The 15543-nt window shown below is 34.7% G+C and overlaps 1 protein-coding gene across 1 annotated transcript in view; it reads right to left on the reverse strand.

Moving 5' to 3' along the window:
- Nucleotides 1-8635, reverse strand: part of LOC138695066 (uncharacterized) — a 48009-nt gene extending 39374 nt beyond the window's left edge. The window contains exon 1 of the mRNA XM_069819427.1: nt 8441-8635. The gene's annotated coding sequence lies outside the window, so the exon portion shown is untranslated. The remainder of the gene's footprint in view (nt 1-8440) is intronic.
- Between the last annotated feature and the right edge of the window lie 6908 nt (nt 8636-15543).

Raw genomic sequence — 15543 nt, forward strand, 5'->3', positions numbered from 1 at the left:
AATGATAGTCAATCTTCATTAAACTATGGTTGCATGTAATAACAATTAAGAAACATGTTAAAGGAATTGTCATTGCACCAAATGATTGCTCTCTGGACCAAAATGACCGCATTTTAATTATTTAAATACAATTTAAATTAAGTAACATATTAAACGATTTATCCTTCTATCAAAAACGAATGTTCCCTGAATCAAACATCCTATTTTAATTATGAAATTACTTTATATTTATTTCTAACAGGTGCAGCGGAGCGCACGGGTACTGCTAATAATAATAATAATAATAATAATAATAATAATAATAATAATAATAATAATAATAATAATACTCTGAAACGATTGAGGAAATGAGAATAGAAAATCATGCTTACACATGCCCCATTCATTAGAATATGGAACATAAATCTGCACAGAGAAATTTTGATGTGAAATGTGAATGAAACGTCTGTATTCTACGTACAAGGAGACAAAGATTGTAACGCTTTGACATGAGAGAATTATCTACAAACGCTAACTTCAATCGTAATACAATGGAAATAGCAGACAATTGTGACTTAATAATAAAAGGCTTATTATACAAGGAGATTCAGTAAAATCGTGCAAAAATTGCATGGGAAATAGAGTTGCTCTAGTAAACATTTTCATATAGAGAGCTTGGGGTCTACGAAGCCAGATTAAGGATATGTGGACTTAAACATACATCTACTGCTATCGCTTATTGTTTGCATATTATTTTCATTTACACTCTTTTTATTGACATTTTGAAATACTTATCATCTACAAACCTGAGTTAAAAACGAATCATTATTTTTGTACCAACTACATATTTATTTATTAACATTCTTATTTATTTTTATTTATTTATTTATTTATTAACTTAGTTGTTTATTTATTAATTTATTCAGTCATCATTTTCATTTAATTATGTTTAGTCTATTTATTTAATTAATTAATTTATTTATTTATTTATGTACTAGCCGTACCCGTGCGCTCCGCTGCACTTGTTAGAAATAAATATAAAATAATTACATAATTAAAATAGGACATCTGCCCCAGAGAACATTCGTGTTTGATAGAAGGATAAATAGTTTAATATGTTACTTAATTTAAATTGTATTTAAGTAATTAAAATGCGATCATTTTGGTCCAGAGAGCACTCATTTGGTGCAATGATAATTCCTTTAAATATTTCTTATTTGTTATTATATGCAAATAATTAAAATATGATCATTTGGTTCAGAGAACATTCGTTTTTGATGCAACGATAATCCGTTTAACATTTTTCTAAATTACTCTTGAATGCATCTTTAATAAATTACTCCAAATTAATAGAGTGGATTGTGTACGAAGATAATTTTTCTGTGCGTAAAGATCTATTTTCATCTTACCTCATTCCTTATATGTAGTATTACATCCATCTAGAGAAACTACAAATTTCAAATGGTGAAGGAATTATCCAAATTAGCTTCTGAGATCCTACTTCATACAAACAGACAAATTTAATATTCTCTATATATTAATATTGATAAACGTCAAGGCTGCCTTAAATAGATGGAGTCATTTGTTTTAATTTCATTATAGCCATCGATGTCGTTCCTGCAATAACTCCTTTGTGACATATCGATTTTCAGATTTTTTCTCTATTAAATAACTTAAATAGTTATACACACTGCCATCGTGATCTAGACCAGGCCGTAATGCAGGTTGTGTGACGTCACTCGATGAGTCGGGCTTTTCTATTTGAGTATACGGAGCTGAGTGAAATATATTACTTTATAGCGTGTCGGCGCTCAATTTTATTTAGTGTAATGTGTGTATAAGACCCCTTCACACTTCTTATTGCATAATATGTTGCAGAAATAATTACAAAACTGTGTTATTTTAATGTGAACGGAGTTTTACATGGTAACATAACCTGGTTGCATCAACATTTTAAGTTTGGAATGGAAGCTATTTTGAGATTTAATAAAGAAGAATTATTTATATTGTGATTTTAATTTAGCACGTCTACCTTCCTTACTTGTAGGTACAAAATTTACCACAGTCCCTCCTATGAAATTAGTGTATGTACAGTTGTGTGTTAATCTGGTAGGTTAGATAAATACAATTCATTACAACCCAGTATAGTAGGGAACAAATAAATAATACAATTAAATTTTTATTCAATGTAATATGTGCATAAGTTCCATTTATGTGTTGCATAATATGGCAGGAATAATAAATAAAACTGTGTTATTTTTATGTGAAGAGAATTTATCATGTTAACATAACCTATCTGCGTCAACATTTTAGGCTTAAGTTGAGAACGAAAATGGTTTTCAGATTTAATAAAGAAGAATATATTTTTAGGATAAACTTCAGAACACGGTTACCGTCCTTACTTATAGGTAGAAAATTCACCACAGTCCCTCATATGAAATATACATACGTTATATTACTTAGTAGCGCTGAGGTTTAGTTCCGGTAATTTCTGAACTGAAAACAGTTGAATTTATTTTTTATGGAGATGCATTTGATCCTATAAGCAAGGCATATTAAAATACTGAACGAACCGAACTAATTTGTATATGCAAGATGTATGAATACGAAGGGAACTACCTCAGCGCTAGTTTAGCCCTAGTAACATATTAAACTAATCAGACTTCAGACTGGAGTACCGTCTGAAACTAATAAATACAATTGAAGTGTAGACAAATTGCATTTATAAGTTAGAAGTAGCGTTATGCTTAATTATAATGCATAATTGCGAATATGGAAATAAGGCAAGTACTGATAGAATAAACATAACCTATAACTTCAACACATTAAAATATGCGTGCGATGCAACTGAAAATTGTTGAAACGTGCATAAATGAATGTGCAAGAATTTCGTAATGAAGCATGAGTGCTTTATTTCAACTAATTACAATACTAGATACTGTAACAGTAATGAAAACTATAGGGTATAATTTTTCGTAATATACTATATGTATCTCGTTTTTAGTTCAAATTGTGTGTATTATCAAACGTCGTATTATTTACTCGTATAATGTAGGTTATTCACAAATAAAAAGGACGCAATAATTTAAATTTAATAAGACAAATACGGTAAACTAACAATAATGGATTAGACAAGAGTAACATCGGTAACGCTGCACTTAGGCCTAATCACAACTTACTTTACATGCCAGTCAATGTTTCACTTTCACGTATATATTATTACACATATTTAGCCTACTCTTTATAAGACCAAAATTTCACTTAACCACATAAGGGCGCAATATTTAATCGAAATAAAGGCAGGTATTACACATACGAACTTTGCCTGCAACAACGTAATTTTCACACCAAAAATAATATTATACCTTAAATTGCAAGTAAATTGTGTCTCAAGTGTCTCACAATCACTGTTTAAAATTTTACTGACGCAATTACACTGCATTTCAGAGAAATGTATGTTATTCTTCATGCACTGCAACTAATTCATATGGTTGAAAGACCGCCTTTCGCGATCAGCTGTTAAGCGAGTCACGTGGTCTGCCTTACGGCCTGTATTAGATCACGATGGCAGTGGTTATACAGCAAATAATACAATCTGCTATATGTAATTATATTTCTTTCTTTCGAAAATGTAAGAAATCACGATCTCCTATGTACCACTGCCATAGAATGAATAAATCTGTTTTTTCTTCCTACTCAAAAAATTTTATATTTTGCACATAGGAATTACGGAACAACGACGCTATAATCTGAAGCGGCGTTGAAAATGTATTGTATTGTTATTTTAAAACTCTTGTACATCCTTAAAAATATCAGTCCTATCAAAATTTTTTCTCGAATACAACTTATCGGAAATCATTTGTAAAGAAACTTTTGTTATGTAACATTCTTCATAAAAATCAATAATAAGCGAGATATTTAGGTTTATTTAATTCAGGCCCCCTTATAACCCCCCTTTTAAATAAAGTATTTTGAATTCCATATAGCCTAAAATCTAAGTAACAACGAACTTAATTTATGTTCCAATAAACATCGAAATCCGTTCAGCCATTGTCGCGTGAAAAGGTAACAAACATCCAGACAGACAGACAGACAGACAGACAGACATACAAACAAAAATTTCAAAAAAGCGATTTTCGGTTTCAGGATGATTAATTATACATGTTAACACCAATTATTTTTGGAAAATCGAAAATTACCAGAAAAATTTCGCTTACAGATTTATTATTAGTATAGATTTGAATGTAGTAATTAATAAACACTTGATAAAATAAAGGTATTGACAGATTCTACTTGCCTACAATGTGACATTAACTATTATCGAAGGACTTTACCTATGGAACGATGACGGAATAGAGAGATGTTGTAAACGCCTAATATCGGGAAACGGGAGAATCCTGAGAAAACCCTAACGGCGACCTTGTCAACCACAAGTGTCACTACGGATTTTTAATGACAAATCACAGGCTTGACCGGGTCTCGAACTCGGACCGAGAGGCCGAAGGACTCATAACCATTCCTGCGATACCAACTAGTTGGTGAGGTTGTGGCAACGGATTTATGTATGTCGAGTGATCCAGAGTGATCACACTGAGTGTTTGTAAGGCCAATGGAAACTACCCAAAGAACGACCAAAATAGAAAAATATAGAGCAACAATGACGCGAAATAATATTACATGAAGGTCATTTCTAGTAGCCTACTTTTCAGATATTTCCGAACCCTTAAACACGAGTTTGCAAGACCAAGATAGTAACATAACAGTCAGGGATAAAATCAAAGGATTTGTAAAGAAACTTGATTTCTGGTCTACATAACTTGACAAAAGGAATGTGATGCATTCCAGTGCATTAAAGAACTTATTAGTGACGTGTGATACGGCAGATACTGAATTTGTTAAGTTTGCACAATCATAAACAGTTTTTTTTTACAGTTTTCCGGAAGGCATTCAAAACAATACAACAGTCACAGGTGGATACTAAATCCAATTTAAAAAGTTACGTTCAACTAGCAGAAATAAGAAAAAATGAAAGAAGTAAAAATTCATTTACATATGTACGTATCTACTGATAGAATGTTGAAACTAGGTTTTTCGCAGAGTGTAGACCAGTTGTAGATCAAAAGAATGCATGAATACCTGGAGCGTGCAAAAGAAGCTCTTACATTTTTAATAACATTTTGCAACTTCATACTTATGCAAAATAAGCTTTTCGTCTATGATTGCCATCAAAACAAAGAAGAGAAATCTCACTATGTGTGTATCGAATACTGTGTCCAGATATGAGAGGTACTTTCTGAAAACAGGCACATTTGTCGCATTAATACAATTATTAATTTTACTTTAGTGTATAGACTAACTACTAAAACTTTTTTTATTTTGTTGAATGTTGTTTATGTTTCTGAACACAGAGTAAGAGTATGCTAATAAGGCGTTTTTTGTTTAATTTTGTATATCATCTCGCGACCCACTCGGCTTTTTATACAATCCCCACCCCCTGGGGGCTCGCGACCTCCAGTTTGGGAACTACTTGTCAAAAATTTTAGAATTTCACCAACAATATTGATATAGGCCTATACTATATTGTATCATTAACAGATGCTTTATAATAAGCATATGAATATATCTCGATTATTTTCAATCCATGTATAGCCAGACATCTATAGAACGAGTCTGATAATTGCCATTAATTATATCAGAAGTTCTTAACCTATTGATCACCGTAGATTGCGGGGTGGGTTGCAGTAACTTCCCGAAAAATAAATAGAAAAATGTTATTTCAAGAGTCCGCCGTTGTGGCTATGTAGATAGCGTGAGAGCTTTCCGACCAAGCGTGGGTAATGGAAGAAATTTATATATATATATATGTTTTTTTAGTTAGTTATTTAATGAGGCTGTATCAACTACTGAACTGTTTAGCGTCGATGGGATTGGTGATAGCGAAATGGTATTTGACGAGATGAGACCGAAGATTCGCCATAGATTACATGACATTCGCCTTACTGTTGGTGAAAACCTCGGAACAAACCCAACCAGGTAATCAGCCCAACGAGAATCGAACCCACGCCCAAGTGCAACTCAAGATTGACAGACAAGCGCCTTAGTCGAGTTAGCTACGCCGGTGGCGAAATTTGTCTTCCGTCCAAGGGAATAATGTCCATAGCTGTAGAGTAACAATAATTTAGCATTATTCAAATCTGGCTTTCAGGTAGAAACTCCCTATGAAGCAGGCTTGAATAATTGCAAGGAAAAAATTGTTCCAGGGCCGGGTATAGTGTATGGTTCCTAGGATAGCTCAGTCGGTAAGCATTCGTACGCTAAGCGAAGGGTCCCGGGATCGATACCCGGCCCCGGAACAATTTTTACCTTGAAATTATTCAATAATTTAGCATGTCTGACTATGAAACAAGCAGGCCCTAACAAAAGGTTAGGACAAGTTACCTGATTAGTGTTTCTAAGCGGCCATGTAACTCAGTTGGTAGAGGAGCTGGCTACGGACTACAAGGTCCAGTGTTCGAATTTTCTCGCGACAGAACTTCCAGACGGCCTCGAGGTTCACTGAGCCTCGTTTCAAATTGAATACGGATCTTTCCCGGTGATAAAAGGCGGTCGGAGCGTGGTGCCAACTAGACCACCTCATCCTAGTGCCGAGGTCAATGAATGCATGGAGCTCTACCTCCATGCCCCCATGTGTCATTTACGACATGTACGGCTCTACATTTACCAACTTTTACCCATTGAACTACGTGTTTATCCGCTGTCTTGTGATTGTTACGTGATGTCTGTGCGGTGCTCCATTACCATGCTAGTCACACGACCAGGAAGGCCCGCGCTTTTGAGATGTCTAGTGTTTGACTTAGTGGTTGTTCCTCCCCTACTCGCAGTTGCGTGTCAAATGAAAGAGGGGAGATTAAACCGACGACGAAAGAAAGTTATTTAAGGAACTGCAACAGAGAGTCGACGTTAGCTACATAAGCGGAGGGAAGGAGCAGGAATGGTGGAAGAAAATCATCCCAACTTCAAGGACGGAACAAGTGATTGTCGCAGATCAACACATGGTAACAGGAGTGAATAGTAAGGAGTTCAGGAACCCACATACTGACGTACGAGGAAGTGTAAAGGTGATGGCACAGCAAGGAGAAGAAAACAGTAACGTGATCTTGCAGCGTAAGCGGATTCCTAATCTCCATACGATGGCGGTAAGGTTACCGCATTCCAGAAGGAATGCTGACAGTAACGGAACAAACAACACGGGCGCTAGAAAAAGGCGAAGGGTGATAAAAAGAGAAACCAAAAGTCAGGAAGTGATAGGGAAGGAAATAGTGTAAAGAATAAGGGTGTAAGTGTAAGTGGAAATCTAGTATGTGAAAGTGAAAGCGTAGGGGGGGGGGAAATAAAAGAGGAATAGAAGAAGAAATAAATAGAAAGAAAGACAAAGACAGAAATAAGGCAAAGACGAACAGTAATGAAAGGTCAGAACTTGCGACAGTTGAGGATTTAGCAGAGATATTTGATATGTGTAAAAACAAATTGGGGATGTGATCAAAAAGTGCAAGTAAAGTGAAAATGGGAAAGTTCGAGAAGTGTAGGGGAGAAAGAAAGTGTATAAGCAGATGTGCAGAATAAAATATAAGTATTTATAGGAAGTGAGAATAGTGACAATGGATTAGGTGTAAGCAGAATAGTGAGTAAGTGGAAGTGAGCGCAAATAGGAATGAGTGAAAATAGTGAGAAAGGGTTAAGAGAAGTGAACAAGTGACAGCATAAAATTAGTACTAACATTTGAACGTTGGAACAGTAAATGAATAGGACAAATAATTCAATATGATAATTTATAGAGAAAAATTGAAATTGAGATTTTAGTGAATAGTAGTTAGAGGAAAAGGGGGGTGTGAAAGGAGTATACAATATTAGATATATTAGGATTAATGAGCAAATAGAGAATAGCAATTGAAATGTAGGATAAATACTGTAGGAGAGATTGACCAAGTAACAAAAAAGGTGCATAGTGTAATTGGGAGTATTTGTGTAGACGTGTACTGCAAATAATGTGTTATTGTAATAATATGTTAATGGTGGCACTGGATACAGAAATGTGAGGTACACCATTACATGTAAAGAAGTGCTGTGAAGAAATATGTATCATATCATATCATTTAAGGAACTTAATTTAAAATGACAATCCTTTCAAGAACTGCTTTTACGAACAATCGTGAAAACACGACAATGTTTGTCTCTATAGCCATAAAAATAACAATTTCTTATTTATACAGTTTAATACTGCTTAACGTCAAAATAGACTCGATAATAATCGCACAAATTGATCGCCTACTTGACTTCAGGCCTTGGCCAGAAGAGGTTAAGAACCCCTGAGTTGTATCCTTATTAAGTACGTACATATTATAGTACATATATGGAAATAATACATATCTTTTAAAGAGAAAAAGTGTCGCAAATAACTTACCATTTCAAATGTAGGCCTACTATAATGTGGATATTTCACACAGCGAAGCACATGACTTGTTCAAATAGAGTAAAAGATATTATTTTAAGCGAATGTTGCTTCATGTGTGTAGTTAAAGGCTACGTATGACCAGGTTACATTCTTGTTCACTTCATTGGACTAAGTTGAGAGAGTCGTGCACAAAGAAACAACACGTGTAGAGCTATGTATTTAAAATGAAGTTTTTTCGTTGTAAACAAACAATCAGCTTTGGAATTTATCTTTATAACAAATAAGTGTAGACGCTATGCTGGCAAATAAGCTTATCTTGGTATTTAAAGCCTATAAACGGTGTATAATGGGAAAGTTATTACGACCCTTGCTGTGCAGGACGATTCGAAATGCAAGAATTTTCCTACAGTTTCTTCGATGACGTAATGGTTATTGAGATTATCACTGCATCTGTTATTCGCAGGGTGAAGAGCAATGTAAGAATTCTCAACTACTTTTTGAAAGTAATACTGGGAGTCCCGCGTAATAGATTTACCGTAGAACTTTGTCACTTAATGAAAGATTTCAGAGAGAATTTACTTGTAAGGTCCTGCCCACGAATGTCTTGTTTTGTGTAATTCTCTAATTATCATTCTAGACCATAGTTATTAGAAGAGAAAAATTCGCTCCGGCGCCTGGGATCGAAACCGGGTCCTTGGTTATACGTACCAAGCGCTTTAACCATTAAGTTACGCCGAAGTTCAATCCACAGCACCGGATCGAATCTCTCTCCTCTAGTGTTTTTCCATTTGTGTCCAAACTCCAAAGTTCGACATATATGTTGATATTTTTGTATTAAATCAACTGCCATTATACAAGGAGCACACTCATTGAGTAACTTGGTGGCCGGGATTCCACAGTAATATGCACTGTTGGGCGAATAATCTCGCCAAATTAGGAAAACAAACGCTAAAAATATCAGGTTGATCAGGAGAAGAGGGCCATTTATGAACCTTGTATTCCCTACCTTAGTGCCAAGTATAACATCCCTCTCTTCAATTGGTCAGTCACAGGTTTATTTTTTGGTGCTCGGAGTTCTTTACCAAAATTTACATATCATTTTTTAAAACAATTATCAATATCATCTTTTGAAATTCAAAAAATTATCTCGCAAATTCTCAAAGATTCCCTGCAGATCATACAATTTCATTTATACCACTCAGAAGGCCTTAATTAAGGATATGCTAATTTTACATAAAATCTTTTATTTATCAGTATAATTTTATAGTCATCTTCTAAGATTTTATTTTATAATTGGTAATCAATGGTGCTTAATTATTACACTTTATTTTTATAACAACATTCATATTTAATTAATTATATTTGTTTGCTATTAATTTCCGGATCCTCGTGGTCATCTTTAATTAAGGCCGGATGAGATTTTTCTTCTCTCTCTCCCTCTCTCATATATTTATCGAACCTTTTAACCCTTAAATTGGCAAAACGTCATTTCTCACACTAGTTTATTAAACCTTGTCGGACTGTAAAGAAAACAACTATCACAATGTCCATATTTTGTATGTTGTGTATTATTATTGTACTGTGAAATTTTAATTTTCGTACCATTTTTTCTATTGTTGCATTAAAATTATAGCATATAGCCTATTAACCTGTTGTATCCTATAGAATACTTTGTCAATTTAAGGATTAAAGAAGTAACGCGTTACTTGTTCTTGGTGTAGAGAAATTAAAGCAATGTTTTTCCGCAGCCTATTTTTCAGTTCTTCCATGGTATGTGTATTATATTTTCACACTTTCACTTTTAAGATTTCCTCATAGATAAAAGTCAGAAGGGGTTAGATCGGGGGATCGAGCGGACCACACATTTCTACCGATATTTCTGCGCTCGAATACTTTATGAAGTTCGTTCGTAGAATAGTCTGCTGTATGTGTTGTCGCAGAATCCTGTAGTAAAAGAAGCGTGCCTTTGCCTTTGGAGACTCAGGACATTCCAGTACAGAATTAAGGTATATGTGTACACCTTTACATAGAAAAAATTTTGTTTTGCATAATTTTGCTCTGTAAAATTTTTATGCAATTGAGAATGGTACCAGAAAGAGAATGAAGTGAACAAATCCCTTGAAATTATGTCTAAACTGTTTATAAAAATTATTTTGCTTATAATTTTGACATATAACTTGAAACATGATAGCTCATGCAGTTTTTAAGATAGAGCCACATTTTTTTCACTGTTTTATAGCTAAAACTATTCTTTAGTGCTTGACATAGGGCTATTTTTTATTTTCATTTACATTAATTAAATATTACCATATATGTAACTTATACTAATATTTTATGTTGCATATATCATGTAAAAAAATCCATAGATAATTATTAACTACATTAATGTTATTTTACTCTTTGTCAGGTACTATGGGACATTTGAAGCTTCAAAATGACACCAATATCTTCTTGGTATCACCATATTTGACTGAGATATCATGTTTCAAAGAATTAAATATTCTAAAATTACTATTTACAGGAAATGAACCACAAACTTTCAGAGCCTAGAAGACTCCATCATCATATGTCACCCCTTAAGCAGCTTCATGTCGGTCCTGTTTCAGCTTCTTTCTGCCTCTCAAATACCTCCTCCTTGTTTTAACTTCAGGTGTTGAATGTTTTTTGGCATTTTTGTCCTTATTTTCCACTGATGCAACAAATCCTGCGATGGTGTTTGTCCCAGGGTTTATGCTCATCCTCCTCAGAATTTTAATTTCTCCTTTTGGACTCTTATTAAAATGACGTACAACATCACTGACACACAAATTTACAGTTTTATGACTAACAGTATAAAAGATTATAAATTAGTTCATTATGTAAAAACGTGTTTTCAATCTAATGATCATACCTTGATATCTATGCATCTATTTTGGGACTAGAAAGAAGTTTATTTTACAAACAATGCTGGACGAGGGGATTGACTGCTACGAGGATCACTCCAAAAGTAATTCACAATATTTATTTAAAAATTACATTTTTAGCCTACAGCTTTGCTATTTTCATAGAATGTAGATACATCCTTCAGGAACAATACGCCACTTTTCCACATAATCCCCGCACCTTTCAACTGCCTTACGCCACCTTGGAACGAGGGCCTATATACCCGTGGGTTTTTTTAAGCGCTTCAGTAAAAAGTGCTTCAAGCCTTTGCTGCAGCAAAATGAGGGTCGAAAAAAAACGTAAGTAGGTCAACTGACTGCAAAATGGTGGACAATTAATATTGGCTTCTATTTCTACCGTAATAAATTTAACCCTAACAGAATCAAACATGTTAAATAATTTCGACTTCCATGATATGACATGGAATTATTATTACTAGACGATTTTGACAATAATAAACGTTGCAAAAGACCAAAACACACATTCCGCCATGATGGATCGTGCAGCAAACTTGTAAAGCGAAGTTTTGATTTGCTGCACGCTTGCTACAGCGCTGCTGCAGCGACGGTGAAGCAAATGTAATAAAAGAACGGTCTTGCTGCAGCGCTTTACGTCTTGCTTTGAAAAAAAAAAACGCACGGTACCTGCACGATAAAAGTCTGAACCAACACGTCTGAGCTACTCCCTGGCGCCACTCACGGGAACGACTTAAATTAAATTTGAATACAAGGGGGAAGGATGTATCTATGACCCGGTGTGATCTTCGTAGAAGTGACCGTGGCTGATGACGCAGAATTTTGGAAAATGGGACTTATCTGAAAAACCATAAGGCATAAATCGAAAATTCTTATATCAAATTAAAGGAGAGAAAATTCTCTATTAAAATACTTATATTTTGAAAATTCTAATTTTTCATCATTTTTTGCATTTTTTGGGTGTACATATACCTTAATAGGAGATATAAGGAAATCCAAATGACTTCGTGGAACATCTATACTGAGTTTAACATAATAAAATACAATATGTACTTTCTTTAACTCTGTAATGTATTTTATTAGATATTCGTATTATATGTACAGTATGACCCATATACTCAATATTTATATTATTTTGTGGAAAACCTCGACGAACATTAAATGGAGAATGGAGCAAGACAGATCGCGTTGAAAACCAGAAGCTATGAATTACACCATTTGACACGGAAAATGGTCGCTCTCCTGTAGCGTGAATTTGTCTATGTGTAGTTCGGATTTACGCGAGATTCACACGGGGAAATATTAAGCATCGAGGTCCGAGGATGAAGTCAAGGCGTAGCAGCGACGTCACGAACATATTCCCTACTAAGCCTTTATAACTTAGCGATAGGGGTTCTTCTTCTCATTCCAAAGACCGGGCTTCGAATGCCTCTGTGTAGTAGGTTATTTTGCAACATCTTAGGTTATTTAGCGTCTGAATGAGATGAAGGTGATAATGTCGGTGAAATGAGTCCGGGGCCCAGCACCGAAAGTTACCCAGCATTTGCCCCGACCGGGAATCGAACCCGGGCCACCTGGTTTCGCGGCCAGACGCGCTAACCGTTACTTCACAGGTGCGGACGCCTCTATGTAAAACGTACGATTGTGGACACCGCGTACACGATAATTTCCGACCTATTCCGGAATGGGACTTAGTTTCTGAACAGAGTCCAATTTCCCAATTCTGTTTCCATGGTGCCCCAAGTGACATGAGAGTAAACGTTTAAATCAGAACGTTACCTTTTTTCCTCTCTTGTACTTCGAATATAGGCGTTCCACGTCAAAATATGATAGGGGATCGGTTGATTCCATTCCTTTTTATTTCCTTAGGAGTTAATGAAGATATAGTACAGAAGTCTAGTTACAGAAATGTAAATAAAATGTATTTTTGTCTTATCATTGAAATTTTGACTTTCGGATTTTAAGTTCAGGTTTTAGAATTAATAATATAAAAATATGAACTGGTTCAGTAACTGATCTCCTTATCTTAATGTAAGATCTTTAATATGTATTGGGCTTATTTAATCTTTGAGCAGACTTAGCATATTTTGCAAAATATACTGCGAATCTTATAAAACTTCTTTTATACTTTAAATTGAAATGTTGGAAAGAAATAAGAAAGCTAAAATTATTATCTTCTCATGAATAGATAAATACACTCACATCAACAATGATGAATTTTGAACACTTAGAGCTCATTTTCATGATGTACCTCCCTGAAATGCCAGCGAAAGTTCTGAAGTCTTCTACATTTGTGACCAGATGCAGGAAATGGGACCTAAAGTCGGATTTTTATTTTTTTTTGTTTGTTTTTTTTTTTTGTGGTTTCAAAAAGAGACTGAAATACTGAGCATTTAAAAAAAATTCACGGTTCTAGGTGCTATAGTTTTTAATATATTACTTATTGAATGTTGATATTACATTATGTACTTTTCGAGAAAAATGCAATTGAAGTTTTCACTTGTTTTCTTAGCAACAATAAGAAATATTTAGGTATTAAAGAAGCACTGTGTAAAACTATGTCCTAGTTTAGTATGTAAAGAAAGCCTACAGGTAGCGCAAGATGTCAAAACATACTGCAGAATTGCAGTTTTTACACTAAACTCGTTATTTTATTCTCTTGTAATTTTTTTTCACGACTTTAGGTCCCTTTTCGCGCAATGGGTCACTTTTATAAACTTGCGGAAAAAGCAGAGAATTCGCTTAGTATATTATGTATTACCTTTGTCTGTTTTTTTTTTTTTTACTAAGGCTTGCTTTGGCTCATTATGTGCTCTATACACAGAGTTCATTAATTATGGAATGTTGCTCATAACATAAAGTATGTAAAATCGTGTTCATTAGGCCATAAAGCTAAAAACCCTATCACTAACCAAACTTTACAACAGATGCTCAAAATGATAACCATTCACAAATGTCTCTGTCTATTAGGTAAACAAACACTAACATTTTTATCAACAAAGATTAGTTTTAATTCTTGAGCTGAAAATCTTTACAAACTTATTTGTCTCAAGTTTGAAGTGCATGAAAGAAGTTTAGTGAACAGTTCAATAAAAGACACAAACGGAACGGTTGAATGGGCAAAATTTCTACGAATTCATATGTAAAATCTTACGGAGACTTTAAACATGCAATAAAACTGCAAGTTATTCGTCGAATTGAAAATGGCGAAAACTTTTACGAACATCACATAAAATTTGTTTAAACCAAGAGAATGTTGTTTCTACTTCATATGACGTTACAGAGGCATATTTATAATACATTACATCATTATTGTTTAGTGACCCCATGCGTACTTGCTTGTAATTCTACCTTGCTTTGACATCCACGTGACGTAAAAGATGTAGCTACCAGAAGAAACTACACGATCCGCTGTACGTTTGGGAACGAAAATGCGCTGCCTGATGATGAGACAGGTAAATACGACAAGTAACCACTATTTACTCCAGGGGATCTGTGTGCACACAATTTATTTTCACGGCCAGTATTATTCGCCTTCATGAGCGGTGTGAAATTTTGTGCAGCATTACTGGGGTGCTGGAAGCAAATGCATTCCGAATAGCGTCTTTGAGTTCCTCAGTTGTCTGGTAACGATTCTGGGCGACTTTTTTTTTATGTGTTTTCATAACGCATTGTTACAGGATGTCAAATGGGCGCTTCGTTACCGGCATCTCTGAAATGGCCACCCAGAAGTCCGAACCCTTCCATCGTTTATTTTACCTGGGCCCTCCCCATCCAAACCCACGGACAGTGGTGCATCTTTGCGGGTCTCGCTAGCCTCTATGGATATATCATAAAACTGGTCGATATGCGTACTGCATATCGAAATAACTATACTTTATCGATTCCAGTCCATATTGGAATATAAGTACTGTAGTAATCAAGGAATGGAATACGCAAGCCTCACGCAGAATAAAATGCTTATGATTATGTTGACAACAATGTTCCGGCGGTGTAAATCCGCTTTAACAATGTTGTCAACATATGTTTACAATATTTCTTTGAGGTCTACCGCTCAATGATAGAAGACTACTCTTTGTTGTGAATAAGTTGCCAAAATAAATGTATCCAATATTTACTACTGTTTTTTCGTGTTCTTGTTTACAGCATATATTGTCAACACATGTTGCCAACAATATTACGCCGGTGTGAATGATTTCAAGAAGTTATCTCAGG

The sequence above is a fragment of the Periplaneta americana genome, chromosome 1, assembly GCF_040183065.1.
Source record: "Periplaneta americana isolate PAMFEO1 chromosome 1, P.americana_PAMFEO1_priV1, whole genome shotgun sequence".
Taxonomy (NCBI): Eukaryota; Metazoa; Arthropoda; class Insecta; order Blattodea; family Blattidae; genus Periplaneta; species Periplaneta americana.